The sequence below is a fragment of the Schistocerca piceifrons genome, chromosome 8 (genome assembly GCF_021461385.2).
Source record: "Schistocerca piceifrons isolate TAMUIC-IGC-003096 chromosome 8, iqSchPice1.1, whole genome shotgun sequence".
Classification (NCBI taxonomy): Eukaryota; Metazoa; Arthropoda; class Insecta; order Orthoptera; family Acrididae; genus Schistocerca; species Schistocerca piceifrons.
The window spans coordinates 180,565,140-180,582,166 of record NC_060145.1 but is presented as its reverse complement, the minus strand read 5'-3'; the positions used below and the strand labels follow the sequence as shown (position 1 = coordinate 180,582,166).

Genomic DNA, 17,027 nt, shown 5'->3' with positions numbered 1-17,027 from the left:
TGTTAACTCTCTAAATATCATCCGTTCAAGACAGTAAACTGAGATGACTGTAGTGAGAAAATTCATAGCTACCATGACAGTAGATAAAAAGATAATATATTTACACTATTAGTAAGTAACGCCGTAGCTTCATCTCGCAGACTGCTGAAGACGCGAATGGATTTTATTTTTATAACGTTTAGCAGTTATGAATAATAATATATGCTACACTTAGTGGAATGGTTAATGAATAGAGTGCTCTTCAAAATAATGAGTTATTTGTTTCAGTCACAGCTGCAAGAAGATGCGTGACTACGACCAATTTTAGTCATTAGACGCCAAGTGGTCATCAGCTGCCGGCCGGAGTGGCCGTGCGGTTATAGGCGCTACAGTCTGGAACCGCGTGACCGCTACGGTCGCAGGTTCGAATCCTGCCACGGGCATGGATGTGTGTGATGTCCTTAGGTTAGTTAGGTTTAAGTAGTTCTAAGTTCTAGGGGACTGATGACCACAGTAGTTAAGTCCCATAATGCTCAGAGCCATTTTTGTCATCAGCTGGATGGGCTACGGTTAAGGTTAAGAGGTTTGACGTAACAGTTAGATGGTCATGATACAAACCTTTCAGTTTTCGTGTTGGAAAGACTTTATGGTTCAAAGTGTATGTTGGTTAAAGAGTGGCAGGAACTGAGGAAGTGAGGAAAGAAAATATTTGTAGGAATCCATGAGACCGTACTAAGAAGTTCTGGGAGTAGAACTGAAGATAAAACAACAAACGATTTGAGCTATTCACACACGACTCACACCCCACTTTTATAGTGCCAGTTCTGTCTATACATCCAAAAATTTTTACATGCCTGAGAAGCTCTTCAGATAGAATGAAGGACGAGCACTGTTATGAGAGGGGATGACATGGGGATGTTGCTTAGTCAAAGCCAACGGAGTATTTCTAGAATAGATATCTCACTTTTCATCGGAATGCCCCCTGCTATGAAACTTCTTGAATAATTAAAAATTAGTACCAGACAGGCTAAAATCTGAACCCTCGCAATTCACGGACAAAGATATTACCATTTGAGCTAGGCAGACACAAAAGACAATCTTCACTGCAGCAGCTATATCATCGGCGTGCCGTTTCTTCCGAAACCTCACAGGCACACAGTCATAATGAGTTGAAAAGTTCCAAAACTGTGTATACTCCATAGCAAATATTCTTTCCGAGAATAGCCCCTAGGTCGGTACTGCGCCATTTTCCATGATACTCATTCTTACGGCATCGCTAGGCCAGAAAGATGTTCTGGGAAACTTCGGGCGAGTTTGAAAAGCGGAATAGGTGCCGGCAGGATTGAATCTGCGGTAGCGGATCCCGAGTCGCGCCTAGATAGCTCAGAGGAGAAAAACATTGCCTGTCACCTACAAGGGCCTGTGTTCGACTCCCAGCCTGACACACAGTTGTCATCTGTCAGGGAATTTCACAAAAGCGTATACAGGGTGGTCCATTGATCGTGACCGTGCCAAATACCTCACGAAATAAGCATCAAACGAAAAAACTACAAAGAACGAAATTTGTCTAGTTTGAAGGGGGAAACCAGATGGTGCTATGGTTGGCCAGCTAGATGGCGCTGCCATAGGTCAAACGGATATCAACTGCGTTTTTTAAATTGGAACTCCCATTTTTTATTACATATTCGTGTAGTACGTAAAGGAATATGAATGTTTTAGTTGGACCACTTTTTTCGCTTTGTGATAGATGGCGCTGTAGTAGTCACAAACATATGGCTCACAATTTTAGACGAACAGTTGGTAACAGGTAGGTTTTTTAAATTAAAAAACAGAACGGAGGTAAGTTTGAACATTTTATTTCGGGTGTTCCAATGTGATACATGCACCTTTGTGAACTTATCATTTCTGAGAACGCATACTGTTACAGCGTGATTACCTGTAAATACCACATTAATGCAATAAATGCTCAAAATGATCTCCGTCAATCTCAATGCATTTGGCAATACGTGTAACGACATTCCTCTCAATAGCTAGTAGTTCACCTTCCGTAATGTTCGCACATGCGTTGACAATGCGCTGACGCATGTTGTCAGGAGGTGTCGGTGAATCACGATAGCAAATATCCTTCAACTTTCCCCACAGAAAGAAATCCGGGGACGTCAGATCCGGTGAAAATGCGGACGATGGTATCGTGCTTCGACGACCAATCCACCTGTCATGAAATATGCTATTCAATACCGCTTCAACAGCACGCGAGCTATGTGCCGGATATCCATCATGGCCGGCCGGGGTGGCCGAGCGGTTCTAGGCGCTACAGTCTGGAACAGCAGGTTCGAATCCTGCATGGATGTGTGTGATGTCCTTAGGTTAGTTAGGTTTAAGTGGTTCTGAGTTGTAGTGGACTGATGACATCAGAAATTAAGTCCCATAGTGGTCAGAGCCATTCATCCATCATATTGGAAGTACATCGCCATTCTGTCATGCAGTGAAACATGTTGCAGTAACATCGGTAGGACATTACGTAGGAAATCTGCATTAATAAAATGGGGGCCAATTATCCTTCTTCCCATAATGCCGCACCATACATTAACCCGCCAAGGTCGGTGATGTTTCACTTGTCGCAGACATCGTGGATTTTCCGTTGCCCAATAGTTCATATTATGCCGGTTTATGTTACTGCTGTTGATGAATGACGCTTCGTCGCTAAATAGAACGCGTGCAAAAAACTGTCATCGTCCCGTAATTTCTCTTGTGCCCAGTGACAGAATTGTACACGACGTTCAAAGCCGTCGCCTTGCAATTCCTGGTGCATAGAAATATGGTACGGGTGCAATCGATGTTGATGTAGCATTCTCAACACCGACGTTTTTGAGATTCCCGATTCTCGAGCAGTTTGTCTGCTACTGATCTGCGGATTAGCCACGACGGCAGCTAAAACACCTACTTGGGTATCATCATTTGTTGCAGGTCGTGGTTGACGTTTCACATGTGGTTGAACACTTCCTGTTTCCTTAAATAACGTAACTATCCGGCGAACGGTCCAGAAACTTGGATGATGTTGTCCAGGATACCGAGCAGCATACATAGCGCACGCCCATTGGGCATTTTGATCACAATAGCCATACATCAACATGATATCGATCTTTTCCACAATTGGTAAACGGTCCATTTTAACACGGGTAATGTATCACGAAGCAAATACCGTCCGCACTGGCAGAATGTTACGTGATACCACGTAATTATACGTTTTTGACTACTGCAGCGCCATCTATCACAAAGCGAAAGAACTAAAACATTCATATTTCTTTACGTACTACACGAATATGTAATAAAAAATGTGGGTTCCTATTTTTAAAAAATAAATGTAGTTGATATCCGTTTGACCTATGGCAGTGCCATCTAGCGAGCCAACCATAGCGCCATCTGGTTTCCCCCTTCAAGCTATACGAGTTTCGTTCTTTGTAGTTTTTTCTATGACGATTATTTCGTGAGATATTTGGGCCGGTCACTATCAATGGACAGTCCTGTATTTAGCTGCAGAGCGTTCATTCGTTATGAAAAGGGAGCACTTGTTTCCCGCTACCCGTCTTACGAAAAAACGAATGATTTGAAAGAATTGTACATGTAGTCATTGGTTACAGCTGTAATGAAAATTTTTACCATACTATCATAGCAAATAGTGATGGTAATAACATTAATGTGCATATCATGGCTATGGGACACTGCCAGACAATTGCTGAGGAACAACTGACAATTCCTAAGAAACAACTGCCAATTGCTACCGAAAACCCAAAATTGCTACGCGATCCCCGACCAGTGATAGTAAAGGAAATGCCGATGGCGGGACGTGTTAACTGCAACGAAGCCTTTGCATGAACGCTCTGTGCGTATTCGACAGTTCATGCAGTAAATTGTTGACGAACGTTGTTGTGGAACTGATTAGTGAGACATTTCGTGGTACGGTGGCATGTCCGCCAGACATCATTTGAGTGCTTACGATCGTGGATGAGCTGCTGGACGGCTGGAACTGTCAGGGTGCCACAGTAACTGGTGCGTGTAACGCGATTAGAAAAGGCCTCTGAAGGTCGAATCGCTATGTGAAAGCTGACCGACTCGTAGTCCTAATGGCGAAAAGGAACAGACATCTCACTCCAAGGCAGATCGCTACAGACCTAGTAAACGTTACCGGTACACGTGTCTCTGCCAGAACCATATCGCCGCGATTAAATTAGGCTGGTTTGTATGCTCGAAATTCTGTTAAATGCTTCGCACTTCAGCCACGTCAACGTCGAGAAAAAGTTTGTTGGTGGAGGCAGCATGTTGGTTGGGGTCGGCAATAGTGGTCCAGAGTGATGTCCTCCAACGAATCCCGCTTCGGCAAGTGATTGTGGCCACCACTTAGTGGGAGAGAGAGGGGAACGCCTTACGTATCATAGGATGTTCACGAATGTCATCGGTATGGCCTAGATACTATGATGTGGGCAGGTTTTTGTACAATGGCAAAATGCCACTGCATATCGTTGCGCGAGGTACCGTCACAGCACAACGGTATGGTAAGGAGATAGTTGTCGATCATGTTTATGGGTCCGGTAGGTACACTCCTGGAAATTGAAATAAGAACACCGTGAATTCATTGTCCCAGGAAGGGGAAACTTTATTGACACATTCCTGGGGTCAGATACATCACATGATCACACTGACAGAACCACAGGCACATAGACACAGGCAACAGAGCATGCACAATGTCGGCACTAGTACAGTGTATATCCACCTTTCGCAGCAATGCAGGCTCCTATTCTCCCATGGAGACGATCGTAGAGATGCTGGATGTAGTCCTGTGGAACGGCTTGCCATGCCATTTCCACCTGGCGCCTCATTTGGACCAGCGTTCGTGCTGGACGTGCAGACCGCGTGAGACGACGCTTCATCCAGTCCCAAACATGCTCAATGGGGGACAGATCCGGAGATCTTGCTGGCCAGGGTAGAGCACGTTGGGTGGCACGGGATACATGCGGACGTGCATTGTCCTGTTGGAACAGCAAGTTCCCTTGCCGGTCTAGGAATGGTAGAACGATGGGTTCGATGACGGTTTGGATGTACCGTGCACTATTCAGTGTCCCCTCGACGATCACCAGTGGAGTACGGCCAGTGTAGGAGACCGCTCCCCACACCATGATGCCGGGTGTTGGCCCTGTGTGCCTCGGTCGTATGCAGTCCTGATTGTGGCGCTCACCTGCACGGCGCCAAACACGCATACGACCATCATTGGCACCAAGGCAGAAGCGACTCTCATCACTGAAGACGACACGTCTCCATTCGTCCCTCCATTCACGCCTGTCGCGACACCACTGGAGGCGGGCTGCACGATGTTGGGGCGTGAGCGGAAGACGGCCTAACGGTGTGCGGGACCGTAGCCCAGCTTCATGGAGACGGTTGCGAATGGTCCTCGCCGATACCCCAGGAGCAACAGTGTCCCTAATTTGCTGGGAAGTGGCGGTGCGGTCCCCTACGGCACTGCGTAGGATCCTACGGTCTTGGCGTGCATCCGTGCGTCGCTGCGGTCCGGTCCCAGGTCGACGGGCACGTGCACCTTCCGCCGACCACTGGCGACAACATCGATGTACTGTGGAGACCTCACGCCCCACGTGTTGAGCAATTCGGCGGTACGTCCACCCGGCCTCCCGCATGCCCACTATACGCCCTCGCTCAAAGTCCGTCAACTGCACATACGGTTCACGTCCACGCTGTCGCGGCATGCTACCAGTGTTAAAGACTGCGATGGAGCTCCGTATGCCACGGCAAACTGGCTGACACTGACGGCGGCGGTGCACAAATGCTGCGCAGCTAGCGCCATTCGACGGCCAACACCGCGGCTCCTGGTGTGTCCGCTGTGCCGTGCGTGTGATCATTGCTTGTATAGCCCTCTCGCAGTGTCCGGAGCAAGTATGGTGGGTCTGACACACCGGTGTCAATGTGTTCTTTTTTCCATTTCCAGGAGTGTATTATTCAGGATTATGTCCGTCTGTTTAGGGGTGCAATAGGTCTTGAATTTCTGTTTGTGGACGGCAATACCAGACCACAGAGGACCTCTGAGGTATCAGACACATTGGAAAGTGAAGATACTGAACGTATGGGATGGCCTGCGTACTTCTCGGACATGAACTCTAAAGAACATGTCTGGGATGCTCTTGGCAGACGTGTTTCTCAAAGAACACCCCTTTCCCGAACAGGGCAGAACTTTTATTTTTTATGTTATCGTATGGCTAGGGCACCCCGTCAGGCAGATCGTTCTCTGGGCGCCGGTCTTTCAATGTGACGCCACTTCGGCTACCTGCAGTCGATGAGGATGAAAGGATGATGATGAGGACAGCACAACACCCAGTCCCTTGGCCGAGAAAATTTCCCGATCTAGCCGAGAATCGATTCCGGGCTCAGAGGATTGACAATCCGTGACGCTGACCATTCAGCTACCGGGGGCGGACAGGGCAGAACTGACAACCACCTTGAGAGAGGGGTGGGAAAATAGCCACCACGGACTTCTCTACACTTCAACTGTCAGAATGAATAACAGGTGCAAAATGTGCATTACTACCTGAGGAGGGGATATTCCTTACTGACAATCCAATATAGACCCTTATCTGCGGATCTGACTTGTATTAAACAATATTAATGTCTGTTATCCAGTTTTCCCATTTAATGAAATCTATACTACTTTTCGTTAGAACTATACCACTCCATCTCTATTACGTACATACCTGCGATTCGTGTCGTCCATCGTTGCCTGTGATTACTCCTTCCCAACAATGACTCTGTTACGTAGCAACAGTCGACCAGTGTATAATGTAGAAAATGGTACAAAAGAACTCAGCGGAAAAATCAACAAGCGCATTCTTTTTATTTTAAAGCTCGCTCAAAAAAATCAGTAGCTACGGAACATAAATTGTATTTAAAAAAGGGTGGTGCAATTTCATTCGTGTCAAGAGACTCAACGAAAAATGTAATTTCAGTATCGTCACCATTAATTATATAATCCTTGTCTTCAAGCCTGCAAATCTAAATCCCACATCAGGCCGGCCGTCTCTCAGCGGCTGCAGAACACAAGACTGTGGGTAATCGGTAGCAAGGGGCTGGTTGCGGCGTTCCTCGCAAACTGCCCGCCTCATTACGTAAACGAGGATGACGCACGAGTGTTGGGAGCCAAACCGCTGCCTTTTGTGGACTTCGACGACAGTCTCGTAATTTATTGTGAAGTCTTCTTTACCACCCACGAGGACCTGCATCGCGTGCGGGAGACACGCTAAGATTTTACTGGCATGGCACTTTTATTTAAGGATGTAAAAGTGGTAAAGGTCTATTACAAGCGATGTAGGCCATTAAACGCTTCCAGAAATAATTACTTCTCACCAGAGAAATTTCTGCTCCTTTCAAACTAATTTGGGATCGGGCATTAATGTTTATGAGGATGGCTTATGTTACTCACATTTTTATTGTTTCTGGTCGGTAGAAGCAGCCGTTTTATAGACTTGCTTCCAGCTCCACCTCCATAGCAGTGTGCTATCCTTTTTTTCTATTAAAGCACGACGGACATCATTATTTTCTACAAAAGCTCAATTTCTTTTGGTACCGTAATCAGTGACGCTCAAATGATCAGATACGTTATTCATTTTACGTTAACCACACCATGTTACCTCCTCTGGTTTACTTTAAGGGAGGACATTAGAATTAGCCACATAGAGTTAACCTGTTTTCTAAGAATATACTTCCAACTTCTGTTTCCACGTTCTGCGATAATATCTTTTGCCTCTGTGACAGGTCAGCAGTGGGCTCTTTACGGTTCGTTTCTGACGTGTACTGCTGCTCAGATATCAGCATGCGTCATTGTGACTGACGGTAATTTACTGTTCTCTACTTCGAAGTTATTCTGCTGAAGAAAGCGCTCTTTTCTGCTTCCTCGCCCGTTTAGTTTGATTGCCTAGCAAATAGTTTTCTCTTTCTTTGTGGCCTGTTTCCGTGGAGTTAGATGCTCCATGGAAAATCTCAAACGACTGACATTTAAACGAAACACTTCTAATGATTCACCGAGGTTCAAGGTATTGCAACAATACTTGCAACAAATGCTAACGTATGAGGTCATGTGTAATGTACATAATGTTTAACATTTGTATCAACAGAGAAACTGAAGAAACTGTGTTATTAAGAGGCAAGAAATTGCGTTATTCATGAAAACCAAGTCTTGGAGATATTAGCAACCAGACGAATTCGGTCACACTTTTGAAAGTTACTCAAACATTGTATTGAGATAATGTACTAGAAATCAGCACAAGTACTGAACTAACCTAGGAGTGACGCAGCGATATCCCATTTCACCTTACCTTCTCAGTTATTTACCAACGTAGTGAACTACTCAAACTCTTGGCGTAAAATCGATTTTTTAAAACCTCATTTTGATATAATGAACCGTTTATGAAATAATATGGACGATATGATTCGAACTGATTGAGGAATATATGATGCGCAGCTGTCTGTGTGTTCTCTACAGGGCTGTTGAAAAAGATGGGGCAGATTTCAAACATTTATTTCTTCCAAGCAACAAAAGCTATAAACACAAGTGTAACGTTCCTGGTAAGAGGAAAGTTCCAAATTTTATGCATTCAGTGTGAGAACCATGTGTTAAACGAGAAATATCATAACGGTGGCTCATTTCCTGTCACACACGAAACAACTGGTCTGTCGTTATCGAAGTCACAGCATCAACAATGCGATATCGGAGACTTTAAAGAGTGTCAGTCACAGGGGGATAAAAACGCGCACTGTTACGTAACAAGCCACAAGTCATAAGGTGTGATGTCCGAGATATGGGACGCCACCCACAATGAAGTTCATCTTCTGATCCTCCTCTTGCAATCCAATGTCCTGGAATGGTGTCATTCAGGTAACGTCGTAAACGCTTAGAGAAGTGAGGAGGGCAACATCTTGCCTGAGGATGAAATCATCTTCTTCCATTGATGAATTCCATTTCCTTATCGTTCTTCCTATGTTATTTCATTCACAAGGTACAGAATATTCAACGAAAAACCGACAGCACTTCCAATTAATGCGACATGTTTTCTGTTACTGTATGTTGATAATTTTTGCTTAGTGAGCACCGCGTAATTACAACTGAATGAGACACAGTTTTTGTGTCACACGCTTTTCATCTTTATTCTTTGCAAAACATCATCAACGGCCTGGAATGTGTACATATTTTTGTTTATACTGTTTAGTTGACACTTAAGGTGTACATTTAGGTTGTAAACAGTTTTGGAATTTTGCTTTTCTGTGATGTAGTAATAATTCAAGGTTGTGCTTGCGGATTTAAAGGATATTGACCTATATGTTGTACTTTTGCCGGCCGCGGTGGCCGAACGGTTCTAGGCACTTCAGTCCGGAACCGCGCGACTGCTACGGTCGCAGGTTCGATTCCCGCCTAGGGCATGGATGTGTGTGATGTCCTTAGGTTAGTTAGGTTTAAGTAGTTCTAAGTTCTAGGGGACTGATGACCTCAGATGTTAAGTCTCATGGTGCTGAGAGCCATTTGAACCATTTTTTGTTCTATTTTACTTCCTTTGTTAGTGCTATGCTTTATCTTATAATCGGAATTTGAAATTTTGTTTTCAGACAGTTACAAAGTAAAATTATCGACATACCCTGTTATTATACGCAACCGAGGTCGACAGGACTACAAAAGTTGAAGACGTTATAACATGTTTTCTGTTTCTTTATTGATTATTAATTGAAATAAAACTAAAAATGAAACGAAAGCAGCTTCCTTTATCCTGTGCTGGCAGGAAACAGATTCGCTTCCTTCATTATTTACCGTTGCATTTTCTCAGTAAAGACGTGAAGGAGCATCTGGATGAAGCTATTCCTTTTGCAGGAGCTCAACCTCCAAGCCGTATTTCATATTACCCCTTATCACCACTATGCCTGACACTCTTGAAAATCTCCGACATGGCATTGCAGAAGCTGCGAATTCAGTAACAACAGACCAGCTGCTTGGTGTGTGGCAGGAAATGAGCCACATTTTTATATTAACTATCGTATAATACATGATGCTCACAACGAGTGCATAAAAATGTGAAATATTCTCTTTTCCAGGAACATTGGAACTGCGTTGCAATCTTTTGTAGTTTGGAAGCTATAAATGTTTGAAATCTGTTCCTTCTTTTTGAACAGTCCTGTATTATTACTACCGGTTTCGGTTTATAACAAATGGCTGAGCACTATGGGACTTAACTTCTGAGGTCATCAGTCCCCTAAAACTTAGAACTACTTAAACCCAACTAGCCTAAGGACATCACACACATCCATGCCCCAGGCAGGATTCGAACCTGCGACCGCCGGCCGGAGTGGCTGAGCGGCTCTAGGCGCTACAATCTGGAACCGCGCTACCGCTACGGTCGCAGATTCGAATCCTGGCTCGGGCATGGATGGGTGTGATGTCCTTAGGTTTATTAGGTTTAAGTAGTTCTAAGTTCTAGGGGGCTGATGACCTCAGATGTTAAGTCCCATAGCGTTCAGAGCCTTTTTTTTTTTTTTTTTTTTTTTTTTTTTTTTTGCTGTTGACACTGTATGCTGGCAGATGACGTTGCTCGGGCATTCGCCCTACCCATACCCTGCCAACGGATCACCACTAACTAACCTAAGGACATCACAAACATCGATGCCCGAGGTAGGATTCGAACCTGCGACCGTAGCGGTCGCGCGGTTCCATATTGAAGCGACTAGAACCGCTCGGCCACACAAGCCGGCCCAACAGCAAAATTCGGAGTTTGTGGTGTTATGGTGTGATCGTGTTTTTCATGGAGAAGGCTTGCACCCCTGCTTCTCACTGTTGAAGAGCAATTCGGGGATGGCGATTACATCTTTGAACACGATTGAGTACCTGTTCATAATACACGGCCTGTGGCGGAGTGGTTACACGACAATAACATCCCTGTAATGGACTGGCCTGCACGGAGTCCTGAGCTTTGGGATGTTTTGGAACGCCGACTTTGTGCCAGGCCTCGCCGACCGACATCGGTACCTCTCCTCAGTGCAGCACTCCTTGAAGAATGGGCTGGCATTCCCCAAGAAAGCTTTTAGCACCTGATTAAATGTATGCCAGCATTGTCGATGGAGGGCGCAACGAACTTGTAAGTCATTTTTAGCCAGGCGTCCAGATACTTTTGATTACATAGTTTATTTTACAGCATGAACGTTCAGATACAATGATTGTTTGTATCACCGTGACGATGCACCCTGTCATATAGCAGCAGGTCATGCGGCCGGCCGGAGTGGCCGAGCGTTTCTAGGCGCTACAGTCTGGAACCGCGCGACCGCAGGTTCGAATCGTGCCTCGGACATGGATGTGTGTGATGTCCTTAGGTTAGTTAGGTTTAAGAAATTCTACGTTCTAGGGGACTGATGACCTCAGAAGTTAAATCCCATAGTGCTCAGAGCCATTTGAACCATGACATGCGTTGGTCTTCCCATGATATTGAACTGAACCCAGTGGAAAAACTTCGGGATGAGTTGGAACGCTCAGCTTCGCACCTGGCTCTAGCGTCCAACATCACTACCTACTCGTTGGTTTCGCTCTTGAGGAGAGCTGCCACTTGTTCACAAGCATTCAGACACCTCACAGAAAGTGTCCCCAGCAGAGCTGAAGCCGCCATAAAAATAAAGGGTAGGCACATCCCATATTAATGTCGAGTAATAGGTGTCTGGATTATTTTTGATCAGATAGTGTAGATAGCGCCTGTGCTGGTGCAGTCATTATTGTGAGATCCCGGTACAGGGGCAATTAAGGGAGACCGGCGATGCGCAGAGTAACGGGAGCTGACGCCTTTGTCGCGCCCCTGAATCACAGGTGCGTGTCCACTGCGAGGCGAGGACTGCACGGCAGGCGTTGTTAATTCGGAGCCGCTCATCTGTCTGCTCGGGTGGGGAGCCGGCGGCGGTGGCGGCGGGCCGAAAAATCCGTCTCCGGCGCCGTCGCCGGTGCAGCGCTAGGCGTCCTGACGGCCTGATCTGGGGGGAAGCGAGGGGGGGGGGGGGCATCGGGGTGCGTGAGCGTGCGAGACGTGCGTGCGCGCCGCCTCGCCTAATGACAAGATGGCCGCGCCACGCCGCCTCGCACGGATCATCAAGCGGCGCCGGGGAGGGGAAGGGAGAGGAGGGGAAGAGCAGGGGCAGGCGCCGCTGAGTCAGCCGGCGTCGGCGTCGGCGTCGGCGTCTTCACGCGTCGCTGCCGCCCTGCAGGCGCGGGGTCAGGCGCCGCTCCGTGCTCCACGCGCTGGCTCCTCCCACAGGCTGCGCCGCGTTAAAAGCGCTGTGACGTCATCGACGGTGTGAAAAGTACAAGTTCACTGACAGTCTATTTTGTACACTCTCTTAATTACCAGTATCGGCAGACATCGGCCATCTCAAAATCCCCTAAAATAATTGGTACAAATGTACCTCCTCACTGATTTGCAAATACGATGAAGTTTAGCTCAAAGTGATGGATAGGCTCTTGAAAACAGATTACATAATGAACATCAACAAATGTAAACCGAGGGCTATGGAATGCAGTCGAATTAAATCAGGCGATTCTGAGGGAATTGGAACCGATGCTTTTGAAGGGCGACACTAAGGGAGAATGCTGCACAATAGATCGGATAACTCATGAAGGACTATTTTATCGGATTGGGGAGAAAAGAAATTAATAACACAACTTCATTAAAGTAAGTGACTTGTTGATAGGATACAGCCTGAGACATCAAGGGAGAGTTAATTTTGTACTTGAGGGTAGTGTGTTGGGTAACAAATTGTAGAGGAGGCCGCATATTTGACTACAGTAAACAGATTCAAGTGGATGTAGTTTGCAGCAGTTATCCAGAAATAAAGAAGCTTGCACGAGATAGAACAGCGTCGAAAGCTACGTCAAATGCGAGGCCTCCGGTCCAGATTGTATACCAGTCAAGTTCCTTTCAGGGTATACTGATACGATAGCTCTATACTTTGTAATCGTATACAAACATTCGCTCGTCGAATGATCCGTACCTAAAGACTAGAAAGACGCACAGGACACACAAGTACCCAAAAAATAAAACAGGAATCATTCGATGAATTACAGACCATTATCACTAACATCGATTTGTAGTAGGAGTTTGGAACATATACTATATTCGAGCATTCTGAAGTACCACGACGAAAACGGTTCTTCGACAAATAGCCAACAAGGATTCAGAAAACATCACTCTGGTGAAACACAACTAGCTGTTTATTTTCACGAAGTAATGAGTGCTATCGATAGGAGACTTCAAATCGATTCCATATTCCTAGATTCCCAGAAGGCTTCTGACACCGTTCCTCGTGACTTGTAATCAAACTTGTAACTAATCAAACTAGTATCGGTTACGTTGTGAGACTGGATTGGTGGTGTCCCGCCAGAGGGGTCACAGTTCATAGTAACTGACGGAAAGTCATCGAGTGAAACAGAAGTAACACCTGGTATTCCCAAATGAAATGTTATAAGCCCTCTGCTGTTCCTCATCTACATAAACGGTGTAGGAGAAAATTTGAGCAGCCCTCTCAGATGTTTGTAGATGGTGCTTTCATTTAGCGTCTTCTGAGAGCATCAGATAACCGGAACCAATTACAAAATGATACACACAAAACATCTGGATGCTGCGAAAAGTAGCAACTGTCTCTCAATAACAGAAAATCTGACAGCATTCACATAAAAACTGAAAAGAGTGCGCTAGTTACCGGTTGAATTACGAATGCAAATATGTAAAGGCTGTAAGAAATTTCAAAGGAGGGCAGCTCGTTTCCTATTACCGCGAAGTAGGGAGAGGGAGTGTCATGAATATTAAACGTGAGTTGGTGTGGAAATCATTAAAAAAAGGCGTTTTTCATTGTGCCGGGATATTCTCATGAGATTTTAATCACCAAATTTCTTCTCCACATGGGAAAATATATTTTTGCCGCCCATCTACATAGAGAGAAGTGACCATCATAATGAAATAAGAGAAATCAGAGCTCGCACGGAAAGATTTAAATGTTCGTTTTTCCCGCTCGCTGTTCGAGAGTGGAACAGTAGACAAATAGCTTGAAGTTGGCTCTCTGCCACGTACTAAATAGTGAATTGTACAGTAGTCATTGTAAATGTAAAAAATAGTCTACATAAACGATTTAGGGGACAATCTGAGCAGCCCTCTCAGATTGTTTGATTGTTTGCAGATGATGCTGTCATTTACCGTCTTGTAAGAACATAACATAATCAAAACCAATTGCAAACTGATTTACACAAAATATCAGTGTGGTACCAGATGTGGCAACTGTCAATAATAAAAAGTACGAAAGCGTCCACATAAATATTGAAAACAACGCGCTAATTTTCGGTTGCACGATTACACAAATCTAAAGACTGTAAGTTCAGCTAAATATTTAGTGATTACAATTAACTTAAACTGGAACGATCACACACAGAATGTTGTGGGGAAAGCTACCAGAGACGTAGTCGCCAAACGTGTTTTTTGAATGGTTTCCTAAAACCGAACAAGAGAACGATACGGAAATTGGGTATGGGACGTTAGTATGGATCGAACCTGAGCCAAAGTCTTAGCGGTTTCGTTCCCTATTGTCTACGTTACGAGATCAACTGGCATTAATTATAATTGGCCCGTTGCTTAAATTTGCGCGTGCATCGTCCTGATTGGCAAACTTCAATGCTAATTAACTCGGAAACGGCGCAACGTATCGAATTTATTTCTTAACAATTATTTCTCGGCATAGCCTACTCTACAACATCCTTACAAGCTTTTCAGGTTGTTTCTGAATATTCTGCATCGCTAAGCGATGGATGCCGACTGGTCAAGATACTTTTTGCTACGCCAGCGATGCCGGGACGGATCACTAGTATCATGTACAGAGATACGAGTAAGGTTTGTTCGTGATATTGTAATTCTGTCGAAGTTTTTATCTTTTTTCCTTGGGCTTTAGTTCCTTTTCCAAACTTTTCTTTGGTTTTCCTTAGTGCTAGCTCGATGTACAGAGTGAGTAACGACAGGGCAAGCCTACAACTGAGTCTCACTCCTTTTCCAGTGAATGCCTGTGTTTCATATCGTTCTACTTGTAGTTTGATTTCCGTAGAAGTTGGAGACAACCTTATATTTTATCAGAGCTACGTTAAAAAATTCTGAGGGTGTATTCCAGTCAACATTCTCGAACACGTTCTCTAAATTTACTAACGCTAGGAATATAGATTTGTCTTTTCTCAATACGTTTTCTACAAAAAGTCGCAATGCCAGTATTGCCTCATGTGTTCCCAAATTTCTCGGGAACCAAAACCGATCTTCCTTGATGTCGGGCCGGCCGGAGTGGCCGAGCGGTTCTGGGCGCTCCAGTCTGGAACCGCGCGACCGCTACGGTCGCAGGTTCGAATCCTGCCTCGGGCATGGATGTGTATGATGTCTTTAGGTTAGTTAGGTTCAAGTAATTCTAAGTTCTAGGGGACTTATGACCACAGCAGTTGAGTCCCATAGTGCTCAGAGCCATTTGAACCATTTTTTGATGTCGGCTTCTATCGCTTTTCCCATCCCTCTGTAAACAATTAGTCTCAATATTTCGCAACCGTGACTTTCTAAACTAATGGTCTGATAATTTTACAATGTTCTTTAAAATCTCTTAACGATGTGACACAAACGTTCCTCATCCCTGACTTGTGTTTATGATCCATCAACCAGTGCCCATCACTATTCTCTGCTACTGCTGACCACTGATGAATGCTTATCATACAGATTCAGTCACAAGGTGTATTTCTACCATTTGAGTGAGGTTTTCGAAAAGGGCAAATAGATGCCAAACGAGCAGTCAATAACTCCTGCAAAATTAGATGTTTTGGATAAGAATAAAACTGATCTCTCTAAACTAATATCATTTCAAAAATTGGATGAATTTTACCAGAGTACAGCACATGACGTACTAAAAATGTTACTAAAGTTTTACATTCCACCATCAGATACGGGGCAGCAACTCATTTGCGTATAGAATGATTCAGCTCCTGAGAGATTTGTCACTGTAGAGGCTAAGGCTTAGGACAGATTCCTGATCAGCCATGCTGTTTCACTCTATAGTGAAAGTTTCTTTCGGGCTGCACCGATTTATTCGAATGGTGTATGAATGAATGGATAGCCGAGATAACCGAGGAGGATTTTACGCTTCTACGGATTTATAGCCCGTAAGAGGTTTATAGCGTTGGCCAAGAGCTTGCTGCTTTCATATGTATCAAGCCGTTTCGATAAAAAATAATTTTCTTTATTACACTGACAAAATTCGTTTCATATCGTTTCAGATGGCAGTGACGATCAAGCCCTCGATGGACGAACTCATCTGGGGTCCCATTACGATGTATGCAGTCCTTCGTTCATTTGCTGTGGCAGCGGTGATCGACTTCGTCGGTGCTTGTGAAAGCTGCCAAAAATTGTCACCTCAAGCTAATGAGTAGGAGTGTGTGAGGTACAACTGTGAAAAACTGGTGCTGACTATGATCGCTGAATACAGTGATGAAGTGTAGAAAGATCGCCTAGTAATTATTTGGTAAGAGAAGCTATCTGAGCATCTAGATATGATAAGAGCTCAGTAGGTGGGAACAGTTCAAAACCTATTCATAATTCGTTGTTATACGTATGAGGCAGGAGATAGAGAGAAGAGGCCTTGACGGAAAGACATCGATCACTCATATATGAAATTGGATTGTATGAAACTAATTTTAGCTGTGTAACGAATAAAGTATGCACAACAAACTGGCTTGGTAACTGTAACAGTTGCATGTTTTGTACCATGAAATTATTAGAAAAACAAGCAAACACTGTAATTTTTTTCGAATATAACTGCTTCAGCTTTCAGCTTATCTTCAGAAAGAGGTACACATTATATTGTGCTACCGCGAAAATATTGTCCCTCTTTTAAAACATGAGCTCTAAGGAAGAGTGGAAGGAAGATTCAGAGGTCATTGGAGAAGGAGCACAAGGTCAGACTGA

General features: G+C 44.7%; 1 long non-coding RNA gene across 1 annotated transcript in view; it reads left to right on the top strand.

Annotated features, from left to right (window-relative positions):
- The window catches only part of LOC124711926, a 145,505-nt gene extending 128,715 nt beyond the window's left edge, over positions 1 to 16,790 (top strand). Inside the window, exon 2 of the long non-coding RNA XR_007005543.1 lies at positions 16,340 to 16,790. This is a non-coding gene — a long non-coding RNA (uncharacterized LOC124711926). The remainder of the gene's footprint in view (positions 1 to 16,339) is intronic.
- The last annotated feature ends 237 nt before the right edge of the window (positions 16,791 to 17,027 follow it).